Below are 21,864 nucleotides of genomic sequence, written 5' to 3'. Positions count from 1 at the left end.
CAGCAGTCAGAGCAGCCTGCCACACCTCTCTGTCTTTCTTCTTCTCTGGCAGCCACTGAGGAGCACTTCCTGGTTCAGGTGTTTGGGATTTGGTTGGGGTCCTTGTTCCAGGAAGTGGCTCTCCCCATTTTGAAATTGCATTCGCAATGTGATTCCTAAAATTGCAACTTGCATGCTTTGCGAGTCTCAATTTGACCAGGCGAGGCCCACGTACATCCCTAATTGCAATTTCCTATTTGTGAGTCGCAATATTTCGAAAATAAGGAATCGCAATTTATGGGGGTTTGTACATGTGGCCCCTACTATTGGCCTAATTTTCTCCTGCTCTCTACTCAATTTTAGCACCAGATCATCATTTGTATTTCAGATAAGTGACAATTTCTTAAACAGCGCTCTCAAGCTTTATTGTAACATTCTAGTTCATAAATTCAATCAATGATAATTACTTTACTTGGCCATGGTATTATCAAAGTTTAGTTTGACCCGAACATGTTCAATCATATTATGATGCTTCTCACCTGCAGATTCTTAATGACTGCTGGTATGGTCCGCGACATGACCCAAGATCGCTACCTAGAGATGGGTGATGGGCGACATCCTTATGTTCAATTTGCTTTATAGCTTGGCACATCTGTGTACCCTTCCCCCAGCAACTAGAATTGTGATTCAGGTAAGAAGAGGATCCCTTCGTAAAATTGGTTGGTGGAGGCGAATGACGCGGGAAACGCCGCTGTGGCGGAGCACCCTCCTTTCGCAGGTCAATCAACTGCGGGACTTTCAGGGAAGGGGCCGTAAAAGCATTTCTACACTAGGTGACGTTAAGCATGGCATTGTTCTCAAATCGGTTCAGGAGTTCCAATCCGAATACATGATGCATTGCAGACAGTTTTATAAGTATCTGCAGCTGCGCCATGCTATTTCCCCATATCTGTGTAACCTTTCAGATCTCTTGGAATTCAATCCACTAGAGGACAAGCTTTTAATGTGTGATTTAGAGAGTCATAAAATTTCCAAACTCTATCAATCCTTGGTTACAAATAGCTCCACTACATTACCTACCCTCTGAGTGGCTTGGCAACCTGACATTGATAACATTGATGAGGATGAGTAGACAAAAGCTCTGGGAGCCCCTCGTGGAGCGGTGGTAACCTCTCTCTTGAGATTGATTCAATTGAAATATCTACATACAACACATTACACAAGAGGTGTCCTGTGGCGTATGGGCCTCATAGACTCTCCCTTTATGTCTATCTTGCGAGACTGAGGTAGGCATGTTCATACATACTGGGTGGAGCTGTACTGCATTGACACGCTTTTGGAAGAGGGTTGTGTCATGTATGGGTGAGGTTTTTGCATGTGCCATTCCCTTAGTGCTGAAGTTGCTCCTCCTGCACAGTGCCAAGGGAATAAGTGGGAATCGATGTAAATGTCTCATACTATTTCTTTGGCTCACCCTAGCTAATAGAGACATTGCTCGACAGTGGAAGGCCACTGTCCCTAGGGGCATGGAAGCATGGGATGGATTTAGCGGGAGAGGTGTGGCGCCGCGGCCAGGGCGACTGACGCTGGAATCTGGGGATCAGGGTTTGATCCCCGGCTCCGGCGGCAGGTTAGCCCAGCACCATGCGACTCTGGGCAATAGCTTGCTTAATCTTCCCGACGGCCCCCAGCGCCTAGAGACCCTAACGGATGATTGTGCGCTATACAAATGTGGATTATTATTTCAGTATGGGGCTGGAAATTGCAGTATTTCAGGCTATGGGATGCCGCTAGCATCATTCAAGGATCTGGTAGGGGTGAGCAGATTATTGGGCCTGTTTTTGGAACCGGTTTGTACATCCAAACTGCAACTGGACGCTGAAACTAGACACCAGGGCCAAGATACATAGGGAAATGCGATACAAGCAGGATATGCATGTGTATAAGATTGTGGACACTGCTTTGGGAGGGAGGTGGCCGGGGGGGGTACACTGTGCATCAGTTAGTGTTTTACATGTTGTGTAGGCCTTATCCTGCAGAATCTTATATATGTGTATGGATTTTTTAGGTACCTTGGCTGGCAAAAACCCAAATAGAATTTGTTCTGGAAAAAAAACATTCTATTAGACAAGCCAAAGTTAACTCTTTCTCTATTGCAACTTCCTTTGAGGGGCCACAGTATTATTTCAGCCTGACAGAGGTGATTGCTGCAATTGCCATGCCTGATTGTTACTGCTTAGCTGTTATTGTAAATGCATAACTGTAAAATTCCATATCTTCTGCAGTGCGTTTTTTAAAGTTTGAACATTCCTCCACTAAGCATGAGTACAAACTAGAACGAGACGTGCTCTCTGAGCTCGAGAACATAGAGCTCCTTCAGTGTGCACCAGAGTGAGATGTACGCTTGAGGTCTAATGTGAGCCTCATAGTGCCAATAGCACCACCATTCCTTTGTCGCTTCAATTTAAAGAAACCCTAAGGTACACTTGCAAAACAAAACTGTTGTGTAGAGAGAAACAATTAAAATATTAATAGGCAAACAAGAAAACAAGCTCAGCTTACCTGTTCAATTGCTAGATCACGTTGATTTCTTCAGCCAACCAACCTACCCGCTGGCATCACATAGTATTAGAGGAAAGAAAGTCAATTCAGCTGAAATACAAAAAACACAGAGATAAATAAAATGATTCAACACCTGCATTAGGAGTTCTTTCTCAGCATTTTTCAGTAAATTCAAGTCTACAAAAAAACTTTAACTTCAAAGCAGTTTGTGAACATTGTCTGCATTTGCTTACTCCCACCATAAACTCATCATCAATTATTGCTCATTCTCCCATCTTAGCACAGCACAGTCCCCGCTCATACAATGGGAGAACTGGATTGACATGATTGACAACTGTCTCATAGCTCTGGATGGCCACAACGTTGGAATTGATAGGAAACAGTACTACTTTTAAGCACATTAGAGAAGAAAGGACAACATATTATCAAATTCCTTCTGGAAGCACACATTCGTAATGGTCAAATTATACCTAATGTATACAAGGAGGCTAAGCTACGTTTGGAGCACAGATTTACTAAAAAAGTATATACAGTAATGACAGGCTACAAATTCTATATTCAACCTCAAAATCTGGGAAATCCAGAGATGAATTTGTAGTAAGGTTCTGTAAACTCTCTGTAAAAAGCAAAATTGTTCATCTGACTGACAAACTCATTTGTGAGCAATAGATTGTTCAGTGTAGGAGTAAGAAAATCCAAGAAAGATTGTGGGTGGGCAAAAACCAAACCTTAAAGGATGCCATACACATTGTAAAGGTGGTGAAAGAGTCAGATTTCTGCTTCAAAGAAACTGGGAAGGGGCTTACGCTATAGCTGGTAGTAAAGAAATATCTTCCGTAGATAAGGTTATGAGACAGTAAAATGCTGTGATCTTGTTATTTAAAAGCTCTAAGAAATTCCAGAAATGCAGTGGCAACAGTTTCCACAGTGTTGAGTCAAAGTCATACTTTATCATCAACAAAGAGAGCAGGAAGTGTGGTTACAGGGCCTATTCTGCACATATGCACAGGGAGAATAACATGTCAAGGACAGTTGTACAGAAAGGTCATGGGATGAAAATTTAGCAGATCGTATTTTAAGTTTCAGTCAAGATGATGATAAGGAAAGGAATAGTAGATGAGGAGCAATGTTTCAAGGGAAAGATAGGGATGTTGAGCTTATGGTTGACTCAGGGTCACTGTACATCATTATACCCAAAAGCATGTGTGTAAAAGAATGACCAAATGTGGAATTAGCCCCAAAAGTATCTGTCCAGGGGGTAAGAAGGGGAGCAAAACATTATTTTTGGTTATTTCCTTTCTTCTATTAAGCTATTAACAAGAGAAATTGAAAGTAAAGTATATGTTGCAGAGGAAGGTCCACCAACCAAGTAATGGGGGTAAATGAGATTAGAATTGATCTAGAATTAAAGAAGCAAAGGATGTGTTTAGGGAGTAACTGAGTCAGCCGCAAGGGTATGTCATAAAATTATTGTTAACCCCGGAGCTATGCCTATTAAGCACAAAATGAGGAGGGTTCCTGTAATAGTCAGTTGTGAGGTCAAAAGAATGCTGGAGAAAATGGTGAGGAAGAGAATTATTGCACCAGTAGAGATCTCAATCTGGGTGTCGCCCTTTGTTATAATCAAAAAAGCACACAGCCGCTTGAGATTTTGTGTGGATCTGAGAAGAGCAAATCAATATATTGTCAAGGACAATTTCCTGTTGCCCAACTAATTAGTTCTGCTGGTAAATGGGGGAATTTCTTTTTAAACTTAGTTTGAAAAATGCATATCACCAGATACGCTTGCCTGAAGACCCTAAATATCTTTCAGCTTTTATCACCATAGGAGAAACATTTCAGTTTTCTTGGATGCCATTTGGGCTATCACCGGCTGACTGGTTTTCCTGCTAATGATATCTGAAGTATTCAAAGGTCTAACCAACATAATTTATTTTAAGGACAGCATACTTCTCTTTGAGGAGAGAGTAGATGAGCACAATTGTACTCTGAAACAAGCTTTGAGCAGACTATCAGAAGCTGACCTTACCTTGCGGAAAGAAAAATTTACATTTTTGGTCATCGAAATTGAGTACTTGGGTCACACTATTTATGGTGATGGTGTGAGGACCAAAGAGGATTTTTCTAGTGCCGTCAAATTGTCTCTCTCACCACTGGACAAAGAACGATTGAAGACCTTTATGAGACTAATGGACTATAATTCAACATTTGATGAAAATGTTGCTGCTAAGATATGTGTTAAGAATTATTTTGAGGAAAGGGTGTACATTCAGATGGGTATAAGGACAAACAGATTGTTTTGTATCAGATTAAGAAAGAAATCTGCAATGCAGAAATACTTGAACCTTTCAACACATGTTTGAAAACAGTTTTAACAGTTGATGTTAGGGGCACAGTAATAGGAGCTATTTTGTCCTAGTTTCACAAAGAGGTTGAAAAAGCTGTGGCTTTTGCTTCACACTCTCTGACGGACACTAACGTAATTACTCCACCATCGAGAGTGAGGCATTGGTCGCAGCCTGGAGTGCTGAATATTTCAGAGCCTATTTGTGGGGTTTGAATTTCTTGCTCTGTACCAACCACAAACCCTTGGGTAAAGGTTTGACTCTAGGATGGGCTGGAAAGAAATCAGAGAGACTTCTCTTCTACAGGAATATCATTATAGTGTGAAGTAAATTCCTGGGTGGCGAAATGCCCAAGCAGGTTGCCTTTCTCATTTGCCTGTAGACTTGCGTACAGTTGATAAAGATGCAGTATTAATATTGGAACGAGAAAGTGCAGTGGCATGAATGGATAAGATTGAGAAGTGTGGTACTGGTACTATCTCCTGTAAGGAGTGGAGTAAAAGAATGGATGAAGATATAGTGTTGAAAAAAGTTATTTGTATGATAGTTGAAGATGAGCAGTAACTCCATCAGTAAGACCGTTTAATAAATAAAGTCACGGGGATTTGACATTTTGTGGTTAAAATGTGATAATGAGAAGGATACATCTGTTTCAATTCAGAATTTGAGGAAGAGGATCGTAAAAAGAAAGATCGTTTTTTGCAGTCTAGGAGCTGCTGACCAAACTATGAGTTGGAGTGAAATTTGCAGTGAATGCAAAAAGAGTGAGAAGAGTCTCAAAACAGGTTCACAAATTGAGGTGGGCTACTTCTATGATCCTGGTTGAGCATGGAGTAGTATCAGTATGGATTTTATTGGATCATTAGCCGGTGTGAGGAGCAAATTGAGGTTTGCTTTAGTTTTACTCAACATTCATTCGAAATGGTTGATTGGTAGGTTTATGAGGAAGGTGATCACAAATGCCAGTATTTCTGTTCTAGGAGATATATTCAGGGAGAAAGGGTTTCTTCGTCTGCCAACTACAGATAATGATATATAACTTCCCTGTTATTACATGAAAATATTTCTAGAAAGGTGTGCTATCAGATAACATCGCACAGCTTTCTATAACCCTCAACTTAATGGAATAACAGAAAAGTCCAATCAACATATCAAAGTGGCAATTCAAATGGCATTACTGAGCAATCAAGAAGACGAAAAGTTTGTCAGTGATTTGGTGTGGTCACACTGAACCACTGAAAACATATTACTCCTTTTAAAAGGATGAGTAGGAGGAAATCAGGAACAAAGTGAACACTGTTACAACATTGTGAAAAGGAGGGGGTAGGAGCCAAAGTCTGTTAAAGGTTCATGGAGCTACTGAAGTGGGAGATTGGGTGCAAATTAAAAATGGACGTGTAGGTGGAGGTTAATCCAAGTTCTGGGGTCCTTCCAAGGTGAAAGAAGTACATGAATTGTACATAGTTCTAAAGAATGGCAACAAATGAAACAGACACACAGTGGCCCTTTAACAGAAGTGCGGTGAGTGTGCAGATACAACAGGAGAGGAGGAGTGTAGAGGTTTCATTGTGATGGAAGATGATGAACATATGTGAACTACAAGTGAGAGAAGAGGAGATAAGGGATTTGTTGTTGGTAGTGGGGCTAGTCAGAGAGTGAGAAGGGGGTGTACAACAAAAAGTCAAGAAAGCAGGTATGAACCATGCACAGAGACGCCATAGGCCACCAATGTATTGCTACCTATTAAAGGAATGATTTAGAATCCCTTATCATTCAATATCCTGATGTTTACTCCTTAAATGAAGGTTTCACACCAGGTCTGCTTCTTAACTCTCTGCAGAGTTCTCAAAGGACTGCTCTGTGACCAGGGCTGTTATGTTTCTGACAGCGAGTCTCCCAGAGGTGAGAAGAAATCACTTGAAGGCTGCAGTTTTGGCTGGAAGAGAAGAGGGTGTTAATAGTGCATTAAAGTTTGCAGAGAGAGGGCTGAGGTCTGCCTGGTACTGCAGGACTAGAGACTATCCAGGAAGAGAAACCTAGTGTGTTGCTGGTCAAAGGAATGTTGGCTACCTGAGAGGGAAGTTATGAGTGACTTGTGCGGCAGTGCATCTGCCTGTCTCTCTCCCCGGTTCCCAGCAGAACCGTACAAGGTTGTGACAGGATGCACCTACCATAATGCATGATTCCTGCCATCCAGCTTGAGGCTGCATCTTCTGTGGTTCCTGATTTCTGCACCGCCCATGTCGAGCTACAATTGCTTTGCTGCATGACTCCTACACTGGTCCATGTCGGAGTAAGACTGCTGTGCTGCGTGAGTCCTGTGCCAGCCCATTTTGGGCTACAACTGCGTGCTGCTGTTTGTCAGCACTGACCCAGATGCGGGTTGCAGCTTCTCAAGCCACCAGAGGTTCACCGAGTGGCACCCTTCTGCTGCCTTGCGTGGCTACGCATGTAGAAGATGTGGCTGGTGCCCAGCCTGCCCTACCACCATCAATAAGACAAGCAGAAACAAGCCAAGGGTTTCCACCTTTGGTCAGGACCAAGCCGCTGCACCACATGGAAAATCATGTGAAAACTTAATGCCAGAGTGGGTATGCACCAGTTTTAAGTGTAAGAATAGAATGAGCTGGTTACACGTTAGAACTTATGGGAAACCACGTTGTTACCTGTGACCAATTTTTACTGACACACTTACTGGGAATTTACCAGAGATAGGGTCACCCGGGAAGGGTGAGAGCAGAGAATAAAAGGGGAATGTGTAGCGCCCACAGCGGAATAGTGGCCAGGGGTATTACCCTATATACATCAATTAGATTGTGTATTATTAGTTTTATTGTGGGATGAAAAGTATGTTTCTTTTTCAAAACACTGACCGGGACGTTGAGTTACTGAGTCAGTTGTGGTAAGGGCTCTACTTGGCTAAGTTTGCAGAGCCATAGTAGGACGGACACAAGGACCACCAGTGGCAAATTACCTCAAACACCACGGTTGTAGCTAAGTAGTGTCTGTACGTCCTGTTGCCTCCTGAAAGGGGTTCGACAGGTGCTAGCAGTGATGGGATCTGCAAGTGGCAGTTTCAACTTTTTTTTAACAGAACAATAAGTTCAGCTAGAACATTGCATTAGCTGCACATTGCAATGGTAGATACAAGGTTGTTGAGCATAGACCTTGCCACCCCATCTGTAGACCAGTTAAGGGTTCTGTTAGGAGGGAAAGTGGTGGGCTCCCAAAAACAAGAATATGGAGATCCTTGTTTGTTCTATTAAGGGCCAGTTAGAGAAACTGTGATGGAGGCAGAAAAGGGTACCATGTTATGAGCCCAGTGAGGGCGAGCTAAGGTATCAGGCTCTCTTAGCCTGTTGGCCTAGGTTGTCCCCATATGTGCCCCCCCATCTTCTTTCCAGTGTTTACACAAGACTTTCTGCTCTTCCTCCCAACCTAATTTCAAGGGTATCACTGTCACCAACCACAGGAGCTATTCTTTTGGGTGGGCTAACTCGAATTGAGTCCCTGAACAGAAAGCTAAGGAGAACAACAGGGAGTTTGAGACGGAGAAGTTAAGACTATTTTCCCAGTAACAATAAGAAAGGAGCTGGGGAAGGCAGAAAAAATGCCCATGTGGAAAGAAGAAGTGCGAGAAAGGAGAAAGAAAGGGAAAAGGAAGGGCAGGAAAAAGAAAAAGAGAAAATTGGAGCACAAAGGGATAGACTTAGAGAAGGAAAAGCTTAGGATGGCAACAGAGATAGCTACATCTGGGAAAGGCTAGTTCAACTCCAACTTTGGTACTGTGCATGCAAAGGTTTTAAAAGAGCTTGTAGACATGTATGTGGTAGGCAGGATATTGTGGAATAATTTGTGAGCTCTGAGACTGCATCTAAAGCACAGACTTTAAATTGTGTATTCAAGACAGCCATTTTAATTTAGAGTTGCTTGCCCATTAAAGGTAAAACAATCATTAGGAGAATGGCTGTAGCTGATTAGTTAAAATATGAGTGGACAAAGGGAGCTTTGATCAGACGGGTTAGGCTGAAGCTAGCTTAGTACCTTCTGCGATTCAAACAAAAGAGAGCAAATGGTATTCTGTTCAAAGGCTGGATTCATGGTGTTTTGTGTGTTTGGAAGAAGTGTGTGAGAGGCACGGAGTTTAAGGATTTTCATACCATTAACCAATGAATGTTGACAGATTGACTCAATAAGGAATGCTCTAGCTGACTAGGTTAAACGTATTTGATGTAACAGAGAATGATCCAGAGAAACGTGCAGTGTTGACTTAGGAGTGGTTTGCTAACAGGTTTAACAATGGAATGAAGCAGGACAGTTTTAGGCCAGAGGCGCAGAGAACATTTCAACAGACTGGTTCCGAATCAGCCAGGGCAAATCCCAAAGGTTCAAGGTAGGACACAAACTGAAAGGGAACTGGCTTCCAAGTCTGGAATTCAAGTAGAAGTGAGGAAAGGAAGGATATTCCAGGCCCACTGGATTACTTGTTATATGTGTCAAAAGGAGGAGCACTACAGAAGGGATTGTCAGGTGAAAGACCCTGCACCACTTGCAGCTATCTTAGCAAGTGAGTTGACTGTTGGTGAATGGCCTTGAGGGGGTCAAATTGTACTCAGCTTAGTAGAAATGGATATATTGGAAATGGACTCAGATGCCCTTCAGCACATGCATCCAAAAACCATGGAGTTTGTGTTGGAAACCAGTATCAGCACGAGGAAGGGTCCTGACCTGAGGGATTACAGTTGCTTACATGACTATAGTGGGCAGGATGTACCCCAAGCCCTAAGATATTCTCCCTGGTTTCAATGGAAGAGGCTATGTAGCCAGAGGGTATAACATGGAATTCCTGGTTGCTCACGCCTCGTTATAAATCGATGGCAAATCAGCCATGGTAGATGTAGAAGTGAGAGAGAAGCAAGTGCCTGATGTGTCACGGACAATGAGTAGTACCAGGACCTGAAGCCTACACAGTTTGGACCACCTCAGCAGTATTGAAGAGAGCACCGGCTACACGCCTGTCTCAGGAAGAAATTGGGACCATCCAGGTTTGGAAGGACCAGAGACAGTCAGTGAGAGGATTTGGGCAACTCTGAGAAGGCACATGCTGTGGCATCCAGGGCCCTTGTTCCAAAGGGCCTGGCTGGTAAGACACTTAAAGCAGACCAGGTGTTAGAGTCTGGCTAACTGTCATAGCTACAGGATTTTCTGCTGCTAGAGGACTTATATGGGAGGACTGCCACCAGCAGACCCGGTTCCTTCCCTATATTCATCTATCCATCATCCGTGAACCGTTCAGGTTTTGCTTACAGGGACTGGACTGGCCACTTGATCCAGGGGGGAGGTGTGTAGTGTGATAAACCAATCCACTCCGTTTGCTTCACACGGTGTTTATTCTGTTTAAGTAGATGAGTAACGGAGGCAGGACCTTTACCCCCTTTCCGCCTTCATTCTTCTGTGCTTCCAAAGAACTCTCCACGCATCACCGGAGGCTAAATTCCATCCTAGAACCAAATGCCTCAACTCAAACTCATAACAGGGGGTGAACCAAGGGGCATTTCACAAAATGGCCTCTGCCAAGATTCTGCATTCGTCATAAGTTACTGACACAAAGCATACACACTGCCTGCAAGGCCGGCTCACCTGCAGCTGATGATATCGCTCGGAGCAGTGAGTGGTGCTTCCGTTGTCATTGGAGCAACTGTAAAGTTTCCTTCAGAGATTAAAATATGTGTTCTATAAATTGAAGCTTCCGGTCTGTGCCTACACTATTTATTCCCCTATGCATTTGCACTGCAAGTATTTCCAATTTTGGTTAGGCCTGGGCGGCAAATTCCGTTCCGCTTGCGGAATTTGGGTAATTTTGCGGTCCACGGAGAACGCGAAGTTGCCCAAAATTCTGAATTTCGCAACTACGAAAAATGTACTGCTTGTTCGCGTTCTCCAAATGCGTGTTCGCAATATATTTCCTCCCGAGCACGCAAACAGCGATTGCGAATAGTAAAAAAGCATCACGAACAAGCAATTCCTTGTGTTCGCGGAATTTCTGCGTGTTCGCTGAGAATTTTTACAGTTTTGTGGAGATTTGCGTAATGCGATTACGCAAATTCCGCCCACCCGTAATTTTGGTCCCTCTGCCTGCTGTCAGTTGAGCCCTCGGAACAGTATCTGCTTTGATTGGTTCAGAGCTCGCTAACCCCGTTGGATGGTGCTAAAAATATGCAGCTAGTCACAAACATGATGAGCAGTTCCCTAAATTGGGCCAATGTCAGGTAGGCATTTCATTCGAAGAACGAACATTTTTTAATAATTTGCTCTATCTACAACTGAGGATGAGCAAGGGACTGCAGCGATATGCTAGAAATATGCGCAAATGTAGTGGGAGGTACTGGTAGGCTTGTATGCTCAAACACATGTGCAGCAAATGGTCGGCTATCCATCCACAGAATGACTGCACCATGGGCAATGATCGCCCTACAAAAGTGGACCAAGGAAAGACATGTTTTGCGGTGGGTCGCATATTTTGCAGAGCCCGATCACCTATTAAAATATCAGCAATCATGGCCTTGCTGAATCAGTATATAACCACAAATGCCAGATAAATCTGGACTGAGGGAACCAGAGGCACGGGGTACTGGTAGGCGGCAGCCTCCAACATATACTGTGTACCACAATGAGCCGCTCCCAGTCTTGGTGTTGCTAGTGTAAGTTACAGTGTTAGAATGTGAGTGCAGGCATCTCACAAAAAAGTGAAGGACTGGTCTCACACATCACCGGGTGTCATGCTTCATCATTGACCAGTCCTCACCCTCTAAAAACTCGTTTGATAGAGGGTGGGCATACACCTGACGACAGGGATGCACTTCTAAACTAAGTGGGGGCCCAAATAATATATAAAGTGATTTAAAAGGCCATTATGGGTGTCAGCTTAAATTTTAATAGTGCCGGCATCCATATGGTAGTTAAAATAAGGTTATCGGTGTCATAGGGATATTAGTGCCCCCACACCACTCTGAGTGAGGTCAACATGTTTCTGCCTACAGGCCCATCCGGGTCCGTGGCATTCATCAGGACCTTGAACTAACGGGCTCCACTCTTACCACACTCCGGTGAGAGGGTTCCACTTGGTGGGGTGAATATGATCACACTCCACTCCTGGACTGGCTGAGTCTTGTACGCCTGTAAAAAAACAAAGATAAACCTAATAACACTGTTATTGTAACTAGCAAACACAATATCTGATTGAGCCACAAACACCACATTTGCTAACGTGAGTGACTATTTAGTGCAACAGTCAAGTGGAAAACAATCTGTGCACCAATGTTGGGGAACTCGTTCCCACTGCGCTTACCCTGAGACGAGGTCAAATTAGCCCCATAGGAGGGAAGGGCAGATGGACCCTTTCGGTCTTGGAACTAGAAAAAGAGAAGAGCAGACAATCATACTATTAATAGCCCCTCTGGGTTTTCACAAGAATCCGCATTTGTGTCTCATAATTTGAAAAAAATGGCCGAGTGACCTGTAAAGGAAATTCCATTCATAACCGCATTCATACTCTTACTGTCCAATGACGTGATCGCCGCCTCTAAACCTAGAACTGCAGGCCTCCGCTCCTCGCTGGTGAAGTGAGCTCGCTGGTTGCTCGTATTTATACTCTAGAGGCGAGTGCTAATTGAAAAATTGGCAAGTGAGTGAGCGCTACTGCGAGGCAGCTGTGTGAGTTCCAGTGTCTAAATAATACCCATTAAACTTAGCAATAATTAATGGTGATTTCCTCTTTCTATGCATGGTGCATTCTGCAGCACGCATAGAAATAGGAATAAAAGTATTTCTCCTAGTTGCACCACTCTAAGCTTCCCCTGGGAAGGCGTAGGATTTTGACGCATTCCCAGCACTACACAACTTTGTAAATCTGGGAATGTGCCAGGTTCCTTGGATGTTGCGTCAGAACACCCACAGCAACATTCATGGACTGCCCCTTTCATGCAGAGTAATGCACGAAAGGGCTCCATATTTACAAGACCAAGAAAAGTCACGCAGGGTGACTTAACGCAGGCTTGTAAATATGGGCAGGCACACTGCGCCACTGGTGCGTCCCAAAAAGTGATGCACCGGTGGCGCAATAACCTTTTTTTTTTTGTCCTCATTTGCCACCTTGGTTTTGTTTCCATGATGAAGTCCAGAGGTATACAAGCGGGAAGCTGTCTCAGTTTATTAATAACTGGTAGGGCCCAACTTGACACTCTATACGCGACCCTCAGCTCCTCCAGCCGAAACCATCTGTAATCACCAAACAAAAACCAATAGAAAGGTGGAGAATGTTGCCACAATGGTGTCTCGCCCTGGATTAGGTCTTGGTGGCGTAATCATTGGACCCGGGGAAAAAAAAACAAAAAAAAACCCCGGACACTCAATGAGCCCAATTTAATAGTTGCCAGAACGCCCTTTTGTTTGAGTTACCAGACCTACCCAGGTCTAACCTGGTCAATGCGGAGGTGTACCAGTCTTCGATCGTAGGGGGCAAAGAGTCTTTCCATTTTCTACATATCTCCCTTCTGGCAAGCAAGATAGAGTAGAAAACTAGCTTCTTCTCCAAACTTTGGACACCATCCAGAATACCAAAAATGACCAGTGGAAGATCGAAGACTAAATTCAAGTTCAAGGATGATGACAGAGTTCTTCTTACAGCCTCCCAAAACGTTGACAAAATGGGGCATTCAAAGAACATGTGACAGTCTGAGGCGGCCACTAAGCCACACTTAGGGCATACCACCACGCTCCCCTGAGTGAACTTCGAAAGCCTTAGGGGAGAGTAATAGGCTCTATGGATGGTAAAGAGATGATTTCTACAGAGCCAAGATGGTTTCACTACATCCCACAACATTCCACAAGATAGGCTCCAAAGCTCTTGCAGATTACAATCCATTATAGAGGACGACCAAAGCTCATTCGGTAGTGAAAAAACACCATCCCTTTCTTCCATAATCAGCTTGTACCATGTTGAGATTTCCTTTTTGGTGGAAGGTTTATCAACCAAAAGAGATATTAGCTGACTATGCCCACCTAGGGGAAGTTTATTTCCACGGGTTGGCCTGGTGGTATATGCGCGGGACCAGCTGGATATTTGCATATGTTTAAACCTAGCAAAGTTAGGGCCAATGATGTTTCTCAGGCATTCCCATGGGAGCAATTCCCCCTCCATGAATAAATCGCCCTATACAGCCAACCCAGCATCCTTGATCGGAGCCGCAAGACTGTCACTTAACCAAGGCGGACTCTCGGGGAGATCCCATAACGGGGTCCTACTACCGTAGTACCCTACTTTAATAGTTTTGGTTAGCTGTGCCCACATTTTAGCCATTCCCTGCAGAATCTTCAGCTTAATTTTTTTTTTAAAACTTAGGGTCCCCAAATTTGAACAGAAACCCTGATTGGCTGACACCTTCTCCTGTAAGAAGGGTGGAGTACAAAGACCCTGCCCCATACTCAGATAGATTTTTTAAAAGCATTCTGGCATTAGACAGTTGGAATGCCCATGCATATGTCTGAAAATCTGGGGCTACGATTCCCCCCTTTTCTCTGCGCCTCCTAAGCTTCTTCCAGGAGATCCTCGAAAGGTGCTTACTCCAAATGAAAGAACTAATGTCAGACTGTAATTTATTTATTAATGAAGGATCAAAATATAACGGGATTGTATTAAAAAGAAAAGAAATTTTAGGCAAAATAGACATCTTAATTAAATTGACCCGTCCTAAAAATGATAAAGGAAGTTGTGCCCATGACTGTAACAATTTACGGCATTCCTTTGCTACAGCTACAAAGTTTATATTGGCAATCTGAGTGATATCCTTAACGATATTAACACCCAGATATCTCATCTTATTACCAGGACGTATTGTAATATTTGCTGGAATCTGATCTACATTCCATGTGTCCCCATTTGGAATCTCCATAGTTAGCTACGCCGACGACACACAGCTGGTGGTAACGCTCTCCCACCCCAAGCTAGAGCCCTCCAATCTCCACGACTGCCTAGCTAGTGTACATCAGTGGATGAGTGACTCTGCCTTGAAATTAAACTGCTCCAAAACAGAGATCCTGCTCCTAGGGCATAACGCCACGAACCTCCCCCCTAACATCTGGCCCGCCTGCATGGGTGAACCCCCCACCCCCAAGACTGAGGTCAAAAGTCTCGGAGTATGGCTGGAGACTGATCTCACCTTCAGGACACAGGCAAGAAAGACTGCCGGCATTTGTTACGGACTACTGAGATCCTGCAGGAAGGTACTTCCTCTACTGCCCTTCCAATCGCGTCTCCTGCTGATCCAAGGCCTAATCTTATCTAGGCTGGATTACAGCAACGCCATTTACCTAGGATCTCCAGAATCCACCCTCCAAACGCTTCAAAAAGCCCAGAATGCCGCAGCCCGACTCCTAACAAACACCCCGGCAAGAACATCTGCCAAACCCGCACTGAGGACGCTGCATTGGCTCCCTATTAGGGAAAGAGTAACTTTCAAGGCCCTCTGTCTGGCCCACAAGGTACTGCACAATGCTGGCCTAGGTAAGTGGATTACACCTTACAGACCAACGAGAGCGCTCCGTTCCGAACATGGGAACTTCATCACGATACCCAAGGTGAAGAAGGCCCGGATCGGTGGCCGTCGTTTTTCGGTCAACACGGGAAAAAAATGGAACACACTCCCCCTGAGCCTCAGAACAGAACCAAATCTCCTTCGGTTCAGGAAGTCCCTCAAAACCCTACTCTTCCCCTGAGCCATCTTTCACCCCCAACTATCTCCCCTTGGTGAGTAAGAGGTTCAGCGCTGGGATACCCTCCGGGTGACTACGCGCTTTAGAAATCCTTTAAATAAATAAATAAATAAATAAATAAATGTCATCATCTCCGTCTTAGAAGCATTAATCTCGTACCCGGAGATTTCACCAAACTCAGAAGCCACCTTAAGGACTGCTGGGAGTGCAGTGTGTACCTCCGATGTATACACCAAAATATCATCGGCGTATAGGGCCACCTTTCTCTCCCACCCCTTATACATGAACGATCTGATGTTGACATTATCTCTTAAGCACTGGGCAAATGGTTCAATGTATAGATCTAACAAGAGCGGGGAGAGAGGGCAGCCCTGCCTTGTTCCCCTCGAGATGTTCAATGGCTCAGTTAGGGCACCGTTTACCAGAATATGGGCATTGGGGTTCTGATATAAGAGATCGATTGAGCGCCGCATTCTCCCGCCCACGTTGAACTTGGCCAAGGCCTCCGACAGGTAAACCCAGTTCACCCTGTCAAAGGATTTGGTTGCGTCCAACGTGAGGACCGCCAAGGGAAGGGACTCCAATAAGGCCATATCAATCGCCCCTATTAAGTCATAAGTTAACTCATATAACTGTCATCCCTTCACGAAACCCTTCTGATCGGAGTGAAGAATTTCAGGGGCCACTGATGCGAATCTCTTAGCGAGTACTGTGGTAAAGATTTTATAGTCCACATTTAAGATCGATATGGGTCTATACGAGCCACATGATGTAGGTGACTTTCCGGGCTTTAATATCAGGGTTATGGAGGCGCTATCCCAGGATACTGGAGGGCGAATACCATCTTGTAAAATTTGATTAAATAAAACTGTCAAGAAGGAGACTAGTTCTTGCTCTAATGCTCTATAAATTTCGGCTGGCAGACCATCAGGCCCAGCCGCCTTCCCCTTTTTTGCATTTTGGACGGCCTTTCTAACTTCTCCCTCTGAAATTTTACTATCTAAGAACTCGCTCTGTTCTCTTGATAGAGCCGGAAGGACGATTTGATTCAGCCATTCCCTGATTTGATCAGGGTCGGCAGTTTTATCCTCCTGATATATATCCTGAAAGAACTCTCTAAAAGCCTGTCTTATGTCCAAGTCCGAGGACCGTGGAACATTATTGACCATAATCAAGTCTATATTATTACGAACTTGATCCGTTTTGGCTTTCCAGGCCAATAACTTCCCAGCGCCTTCGCCGTAATCAAAATGAGCGATCTTACTAGCATCCCATCTTTCTTGAATACGCTGGTTTAAAACTGAACTTAATTGGCCCTTTAAAGAGAGTAACTTACTGTGGAGGCCTGACAAGAGGGTTGCCGGGGAAGCCAAGTTGGTGTCAATGTCGTGCTGGGTTTTAACTATATCAGCTTCGACTGAGGCCACCGCCTCCCTATACTCCTTCCTTCTGTAGGACACCTTAGAAGTAAAAAGGGCTAAAAAAAATGCCTTTAGGGAATCCCAGACGATTCCATTATCAGCTGACCCAACATTTTCCTTAAGAAAGTGCTGGACTTCAGTTTTGAGGAACAAAACATCATCTGCATGGGAAAGCAAGGAGCGATCAAATGTCCAGCTCCTAGTTGAAGCATTGAAAGCCACTGAAAGCTCCAATACTACGGCCGCGTGATCGGATAGATGTATGGGAAGATAATGAATATTCTTTACTCCTTCTACTAAACCATGACTGATCAGTACAAAGTCAATCCGAGATTGATGGTGGTACTTGTAGTTTCTAAACGAAACTCCATGCTGAGTCCCTGACCTTTCCCTCCAAATGTCCACGTACCCGAACTGCTTCATTGCATTAAGCAAAAAAGTCCTGGATTTTGAAGGGGTACGGAAACGATTGTTTTGTGACTTATCTAAAATTGGGTCAAGTACAATGTTGAAATCTCCGGCAAATATAACTGGATCGGGGAAAGACAGAAGATGAAAGAAGATTGTCTCTAGTACCGAGGGGTCATCTTGGTTCGGGCCGTAATAACCCACAAATGTGAATTGGACCCCCGATATATTTAGTAAGGCTATAACCCATCTGCCACCTGGGTCCGCCATAGAAGTTATCAATCTAGCCTTTAGTTGTTTTTTATGGATCAAAGACACTCCCCTCGTATTCGTGGCTTGGGAAGTGGAGACCGCAAAGTCAATCCACCTATTTTTCTTTACCACCATCTCTATTTCAGGCTGAATCAAGTGAGTTTCCTGGAGCAAAAGGACCTGTGCGTCTATATCTCGAAGATACTGAAACAATTTTCTAGCCCTGGATTTGGTCCGCATGCCATTTATATACCAGGAAAATATTTTTATATTAGCCATAGCCATAGCAAAAAGAGACCAACCAGAGGTTTTACCCAATAATGACACTGGTGACAAGGAATGCCGTTATGCCGTTCTAACCAGGACAAGCTCAGCTGAAAATCATGGAGCACCAACTGAACTTCATAATAAAAAACATACTGTAATGACAAATGAGGAACTTTTTTGTTTTCAACCCCCCCCCCCTCTCGCCACACTCCCTCTCCCCCTCCCGTGGAGAACCCTTGTTGTATCTAACCGGATCAAATCCAGTAGATGGCACCCCACTACGGACCCCCGCTGACCCACCCGAACCCAAAACCCAAAAACAAATTTTAAATACCCTTGTGACCTACAATCTATACGAACATAAAGTGTGCTACTAGATGCTAAATTTTTATGTTTCATTTTTATATTTAATTTTTTCAATTATGTATTTTTTTTGGGATAAGTATATTTTGTTTTTCTCATCAAGCATCTTCTTTATATCTAAATGCTGTGATTAAATGAGGAAGAGACCCCTACTTTCTCCATTTCCTGGAGGCACTAACTTCCCCTATACCGAAGAGGCCCTATTGCCCAACTCCAACAAAAGCTCATCTGCTGCCTGCACTGTCCTAATATTGAACATTTTGTTGTTGTGCATCACTTTTAGTGCAGCGGGGAATGTCATCTTAGCTGTTGCTTCCACCTTCCTGAATGCATCTAAGCGCCTACCGAGCTCCCACTGCCTCTCGAGTGTGACCCTGGCCAAATCCGATCTTATAAGAAAAGAAAACCCTTTCCCTGATAAAGATTTCTGTTTCAGGGCTAAGTTGAGAATTTGCTCTTTAAGAGCATATGTGTGGAAATTAACCAAGATTTTGCGCGGTTTAGATCTTTGTGGGGTACGTCTACAGGGGTCTCTATGTACCCTTTGAATGTCTGTGGCCAGCTCCTCCACTGAGCAATCAAGGCTTAACAAGTCTTTCAGAAGTCGAGTAACAAAGTGTTTGATCTCTAAGCCTTTTGTCCCTTCAGGCACATTAAGGATACGGATGTTACCGCGTCTAGCGTTGTTTTCCAACACCTCCATCCTGTCCAAGAGGGCCTAATCTTCTCTCTTCAGCTTAACAATGTCCTCTTCGACTTTATCCACATGAAGTGATAACACCGCCATATTCTCTTCCAATGCCCCAGTTCTTGATGGTAGGCCATCAAATTTAGTATCTAGAGATTCATAGTAGCTCCTTATCTCTGCCTGATTAGCTGAATACTCCTCAAATCCCCTCTTTATATCCTGGGAGAGAGTGGAAAACATTGCCAGCAGGGATGCGGCCGAGATGCTGGCTGTAGGTTCCCCTAGCATCAAACTAGCAGAGGCAGGCACATCACCCTGTGGCTGTATAGCCTCCAGGAGCAAACGCTCTTCTTCTTCACCTTCTTTCTCTGTGAATTCTTCCTCCGGATATCGACCCCCCATTACAATCATCCGAAGTCACAGAGACCGCTACGACCCTAACAGGAGGTCCTAACCCCACCAGGCAGCAGGAACTACTCATAACCTGCCTCTCATCATCTAGTACTAGTGAAGAGCTGTCTGTTGTTAAGAGGACAGCCATAGACCCTGGGGACACTGGGGTATCAGCAGAAGTATCAACAGGAGATAGTGTAGGCGGAGACCCATTGTCACTAGGGGCTGAGGCTATACCCGGGGCCGGGGTCAAATCCATAGTAAGAACAGGGTTAGAAGCTGTAACTGGAGCTATGTCAACTGAGATATCTGTAATATCTGTAGTATCTGTATTGCCTGCGCATTCCCCGTCGTTAAGAGCAGCCATATCCTGATATTTTGAAAGGTGCAACACTTGTGGTAAAACCTTGAAGTAGGAGCGCAAAGATGGCGTAATCTTAGAGCCTGCTTCTGCTGCAACGTTTATACTTTTGGCTTTCGCCCTTGTGTTAACACTGGTTGAGCGCGTGCACTTAGATTTAGACTTAACCTCTGCTGATAGAAAGGAAGAGGGTCCCTTAACCGTTAAAGGGGCAGCCTGTGTCTTAGGTAGGGTCTTCCCCCTTTTTCAAACACTATGCCCCTTAGATCTGATTTTAGCCGGGCGGGGGGAAGGCTTTGGCTCTGGGCTACCCACTTCTCCAACAATCTCCTTACCGTTTCTGGGGCCCCCTTCAACCTCCTCATCAGCCACTGTCACAAGGGGGACCAACTCCCCACAGTCCCTCGTAGAGACACCGCTTGATACACGCACTAGATTGCGTGCTCTTCTACCCCCTCCTCAGCTCCAGGGCGGCTGAAGACCACTGCCGCAAAACCAGCGGAAATCCCTTGCAGCTCGACGATTCACTCACCACCTCTGCTCCGTAACCAGGATCGGCACCAGAACTCCGAAAAGCGCCGCCAAAGCGAGGCTACAACATCCAGGCATAGAAATGGTGGAAAGACTCTCCGCCAGGGGAGATGCACGGGAAAACAAAATACCAAAATATCACCGGTAAGACCCAGTTTTTACTAGCGCACAGCATACTCCAATATTCCGGCTTCAATCCCCCGCATTTCCCGCCGGGTCGGGTCGGGTCGGGTCAGGTCCTCGGGTGGAACTCAACCGGAGTCCGCTTCACGGAGCACCACGGCAGCTCAGCCGTCTGCCGCCATGTTCTCCCATCCAGCGGTGGCGCAATAACCTTGTAAATGAGGCCCAAAGTTTACTGGCTTGTTTACAGAAGCGAGCACTCGTAGAAGAATACAGTAAACAGGCTATGCTCCATAAGAGGGATAAAGACATGCTGGACAGCCTAAAACAAATAAAGCCAGCAATAGAAAACAAGCAAATCTGAGCTACAAAACACAAAGTCAATGGTAAGCAATGTGCAGAATGGATTCTTTGATGGGGAAAATGAAACAATAGTTGGTAACATAATGTCAGCTGGCGGGGTCGAAGATATCATATAGTCTAACCAAGCTCACCTAGCGAGGGGGCACTGTCACGCTCGGCAGTTGAGAAGTCGAGGAAAAAACAGCCATGACAAAGTTCTGAAGAGTATATTTTGGGGATCTGCAGCATGGTTTAATCAGGTTGACTTTCAGAGGGCACTACACAAAGGATGGGGTGCATCTTTCGAAGGTGGACAGGGAATTATTCCTTCTAAACATTGCATGATCATTGAGCTGGCAGGGTGTAGGTTGTTATTAGGATTGTAGAACCACTAAGTAGTTGCAGGTAGTCAGTAGGGCTTAAGGAGCCACTATGGGGTTTTAGCCCTCTTCATGGTGTGGCAGAGACCAGTGACTAGTGTGATGGAAGAACACCCAGAACTACTTGAGCTGATAGGAGTGTCAAAATGCAGTAGCCTTGCAATTCTGATCCAATAGGAATGATGTAACTGTCTACACTTCTCTGAACACACTTCTATCCCTAAATCAGAGGCATGTAAATTAGAAGTAGAAGTGGGAACGAGGAATGAGACAAGGGAGAGGAACAAAGGCACCAGATATTGCCACTCTCCCTCACTGCACAGCTGGGCTTGATTTGCACTGCAGGAGCATTGATATCTGAAGACAATTGAAAACTTCTATTGTGGCCTTTATGACAGCTTCAATACCTTACTTTTTCCCGATTGTATATGATATACAGGTATGCCATGTGACAACATCTGTATTTCCCACTAGGTTTGTTTGCAGTGGTGCTCGATACTCTCCCTGAGCTGAAATAGAAAGAAAGTTGATATGGTAACTGTGAACAACACTCTGTATCACCCATGGCTTCTCTGCTGGCACCCGCCATGGGCAGGGAACAGCACCAATGGAAAGCCTGAATGGGCCGACAAGTGTTCCAATGTTAAGGTATAGGTTTGATGCAGAACTTAGCTGAAAG

The 21,864-nt window shown here is 44.6% G+C and overlaps 1 protein-coding gene across 1 annotated transcript in view; it reads right to left on the bottom strand.

Moving 5' to 3' along the window:
• Positions 1–2,609: 2,609 nt before the first annotated feature.
• The window catches only part of IGF1R (insulin like growth factor 1 receptor), a 1,553,571-nt gene continuing 1,534,316 nt past the window's right edge, over positions 2,610–21,864 (bottom strand). The window contains exon 22 of the transcript XR_013608878.1: positions 2,610–2,631. The gene's annotated coding sequence lies outside the window, so the exon portion shown is untranslated. The remainder of the gene's footprint in view (positions 2,632–21,864) is intronic.

This window comes from Lissotriton helveticus, chromosome 3_1 (assembly GCF_964261635.1).
Source record: "Lissotriton helveticus chromosome 3_1, aLisHel1.1, whole genome shotgun sequence".
In the NCBI taxonomy this organism is placed as follows: Eukaryota; Metazoa; Chordata; class Amphibia; order Caudata; family Salamandridae; genus Lissotriton; species Lissotriton helveticus.
This window is presented reverse-complemented; position numbering and strand designations above follow the sequence as displayed.